The following is a 4,469-nucleotide window of genomic DNA, read 5'->3' as shown; positions in this document are numbered from 1 at the left end:
AGAATGTACATGTGACATGCATGATTCAATGTTTGTATCTTAATTTTTGATAATCATGTAGCCTATGCAACTCGATGATGTCCAAGACTAGAGGAGCTATGATGGGGCATGGTTATTTTTCTTTGTCTATTGTTTGTGGTTTATCTCTTAGTAGTGTATGTACTTGTCTAAGGACATGATCGACAAAACATCTTTGAGAACGTTCCAAGTCATATATGGAAGGTGATAATCCTTGTCTATTAAATGCAAGAAATACTCAGGTCATCTTGGTTCCTTGTGCCTAGGTGCTTGTATTAACTTTCTATATTAAAATCCATGTAAGAAAAACTCAGTTCATTGTGGTGTAATTGTACCCAGGTGCTCATATTTTCTTACAACATTTTAAAAGCTCAATGATGAATTTAAGTATTGTTCTAAAATGCTAAAAAGATGGCAATATCATTTAGGTCTTTGCATTTTCATTTAGGTAGGTATTTTCATTTGCATTTTTATTATAATTATATCATTTAATCATTGCATTTAGTTGCATATCATTATCTATATATTCATTGTCATCATATCATTATCATCATCACTTAGTCACATTCTTCATTGCATCCATCACATGCATATCTATCACATCATTATGGAATCATTCTTCATGCTAATATCTTCATCATTCATCCAACTATCATCTATCATATACTATATGGGATGCATCTTTCCTGAAACCAAACTTGATCTCAATCCAGTCAATTTTATCTATCCAATCCAATCAATCTTGTCAACCCTATCTCATCACAAGGGTGTTTTCATCAAAAATCAATGTCTCATATCAATATGTCAACTAGGACGAAGGGAAACACTCTATTCAGATCTTGTAGGCCTCCCTGATCCTCCTACTCTCCTTGGATGAGTGAATCCATCTAGATCGTACTACAACATGATAGCAACAAAATGTCTATTATTGATCCAATCAATCTCTTTGGTCAATCAATCAGCTATCCTATCTGCTCACTTTAGATTTCCATCAATCTCTTTGACCACATATTAGTGACACTCATTCATCATGAGGTTACACATCTAGTCTATCCAATCTTGAGTTTAGATAATTGATGTTCATCAATCATGAAGTCAATCAAACTCTATCCTATCAGATCATCAAATCTTAGAGTTTATATCATTGACCATCATCAATCATGAGGTTAATCAAACTCTACCAATCATCAAATCAAGTAGAATATCAAAGTAATCAAAGAGAAGACATTTTTATCAACCAAGGTTGTAAAAATTTAAATCATTTTACAATGCAATTAATTGCTCAACCCAATTTTTTTTCAAGTTTTAACGATCAATCTACTAAGGGGGCATGCAATCGGAATTTCATCAACAATAGGGGCAATTAAAAATCAAGACTTGATTTTTCTTTGAAACAATGTTGTTCGAACAATATTTCAAAGAGGGGCAAAATGTAAACACTAAAAAATTGGCTATAAATAATTAAATAAATATTTATTATTTATTTAATATTAATTTCCTCTATTAAATAATTAAATTGACAAGTTTAATTGTTTAATTCATTTTAATTTTTATTCTTCTTTTAAATAATTAATTTAAAAATATTAATTTATTTAATTCACTTGGATTCTTATTCTTCTATTAGTTAACTAAATTAAAATATTTTATTAATTAATTCATTTTCTCTTTCTTCTAAATCAATTCAATTAAATATCTAAATCATTTGTATCCAATTCTTCCATAGTCTCATTCATTAAATAATTTCCACAATTATTTAGTCTCCTTTTCCAACTCATCTTATCTCCACATCACTTTCTCTTTTGCCAACTCATCAATCATGTGGCTAAAGATATTAATAGTTTTAAAATATTAATACATCATTTATCATCAACTTCCAAATAATAAATCAAAGAATGTGTACGTACACACATTTCTCAACTTCCCTATATTTTCTCCAACCTTCCTACATCTTTGGAGGGAGTTGAGTCCACTTGTTATCATATCCCTAAATATTCTCCAACTATCCTATATTCTCTGAAGTCTTCATCCTTAGTCAAGGTGAGCCATCTAACACTTGGCTTTTCCTTTTACGTTTTCCTCCATCCTGTAGGTGTAGGAGGAACATCTTCCTCGTTTATCTCTCACATCTCAACCATTGATCTCTGCCACATAGGATTTTGCACATAAAAACCCTATAAAAAGCGAGTTTCTCCAGCATTTTGAGACTAATAGCCATCTAATAGTGATCTTTCAATAGTCATTTTGCATCCATGAGTTTTAGCAATTAAGCATTCTGAGAATTTTAGGAGTCTTTTATCATCTTGCATCATAGATTAAATCATTTTATCTTGCATATGCAACTATCAGTTATATGTCCATTTCGCATTATAGTGCATGTTTGAGAGCAAATGTCTCCAACGAAGAAAAATGGGGATAGGAAACAATGAGACAGGAGGGTAAAGGTATAATCTTTAAATTTTTGTGACTAGTTCCTTTGTTTTTTGAAAAACTAACCATTTACAGGCTTATTATGAAGGGAAATTCCAGATTGATATAGATAGTTGAATCCACAAACTAAATATGAATAATTATGTGTTCGATAATAATAAAAATTTCCCAAACATAAGGAGTGTGTATTGATGTTGATTCAAAGTTGGATAATCAAGACATTTGTCCAATCATAGAAGTTTGGGATGATGTCGATGCAAAATTGGATGATTAGGCCATTTTTCGTAGACTGAGAAGTTTAGGTTGATTCTCATACATTTTTTTCTTATTTTTCTTCATAATATAGAACTTAAGGGAGAGTTGTTAAGATATGAGGTTTACATTTTAATAATCTAGTTAGCTAGTTAGGCTGGTGGGATGTTATTCCTATTATAATAGAATAATGGCTTTATAAAGCCAATACATTGGATGTAATAGATAAATTAATGAATATAATAATATTTCTCTTTAATTTTGATTATAATATAGATCATTATGTTGCTATCCAATTTTGTTGTTCTCAATCTCCAAATATATGTGTTTATATGACTTCCAATTATATTCCACATCAAATTTTCATTAATGGGGAATATGAAATTTAGATAAACAAATATATTTTTATGAAGAATATGTAGATTAAACATGCTACAACATTTCTATATTATTGTTGGCAACATGTTTTTCTTATTTTGGATCATCAATACTAGTAGTATCTAAATAAATTTGTGTACAATATGCATGCTATACATGATATGCATCTATAATTCTCTCCAATTTTTGAATATGAAATTTTATTGATCAACTCCTTGATCAAGTACCATGATGTGAAATTATAAGGAAAATCCCCAAAAAATCTCTTTAAATTTAAGCTAGTCAAAATCTTGAAACTTATATATGTATGTTTATATTTCATAGTGTTCTTTACACATATCTATAAAAATTTGATGTTAAGTATATTTCAACTTCTACAATCATGAATTATCTAAGTATATGTGAATAGATGAAGTCTTTTAAATTTATGATTACCATTGTTCAATGTTACACCATATAAATCCTTTATAAACCATTCATAACTAGGACCTTGTGTAGTAAATAGTAGTTCTTTTTAGCACCATATGCCAATTTTTTTTACATGTATGCCATGTTTAGTAATTATCCTAGAGAAATCCTATGAAAATAGTGGGCATTTTTTTTTAATTTAAATATTAAAAAAATTATTTTATACTATGTATACATTATATTTGTATTGAATAGAAGTGTAATATTAATTTTAGAAGACATATTTTTGGTCCTGTGGTATTCATTAGACAATAAACCTTATTATCCTGAATACTTGAATTAAACACTATTTTCCACTCCTTGTAGTGGTTCTCATATTTGAACACTTTGCGTATTATTGGAATTAAATATGGGCACTTCTTAAATACACTACTATGAAAATACTATGGAAATACTTAAATTTACTGATCATTTATCATGATAGGACTTTTTTGCACTTATTTTTCTAAGTATACTTAGTACTTTTACATTTTTGTCTCAACTCACAAGGTTATGATCCTCTTAAACATACATACATACATAAAGAACACTATAAAATATAAACATACATAATAGTATTGATTAAGAGGAGTAGATATATGTAAAGAGCATTGAAATATAAACATTCTTAATAGTATAGATTAAGAGGAGTAGAACACTTTGTCACACTTATTTTTCAAGGTATGATTAGTAATATTACATTTTTGTCTCAACTCACAAGGTTAGGATCCTCTTAATCGATACTATAAATTTTCTTCCATTTTTATGTAAGAATTAGTTTTTTAAGGTTTATTGTGTTTTTCTTTAGTCTCATGGGGACTTCATTTTATTTTTTTTGTTTTAGATGAGAGAAATATTATAGTAGCATGCAAAATGGAACTATACTCTTGTTGCAAATGTGGAATTTATAGTGTTGTTATTTGTATATTCTTTATTTGGCATTTAAA

Source organism: Cryptomeria japonica, chromosome 5, assembly GCF_030272615.1.
Source record: "Cryptomeria japonica chromosome 5, Sugi_1.0, whole genome shotgun sequence".
Classification (NCBI taxonomy): Eukaryota; Viridiplantae; Streptophyta; class Pinopsida; order Cupressales; family Cupressaceae; genus Cryptomeria; species Cryptomeria japonica.
This window is presented reverse-complemented; position numbering follows the sequence as displayed.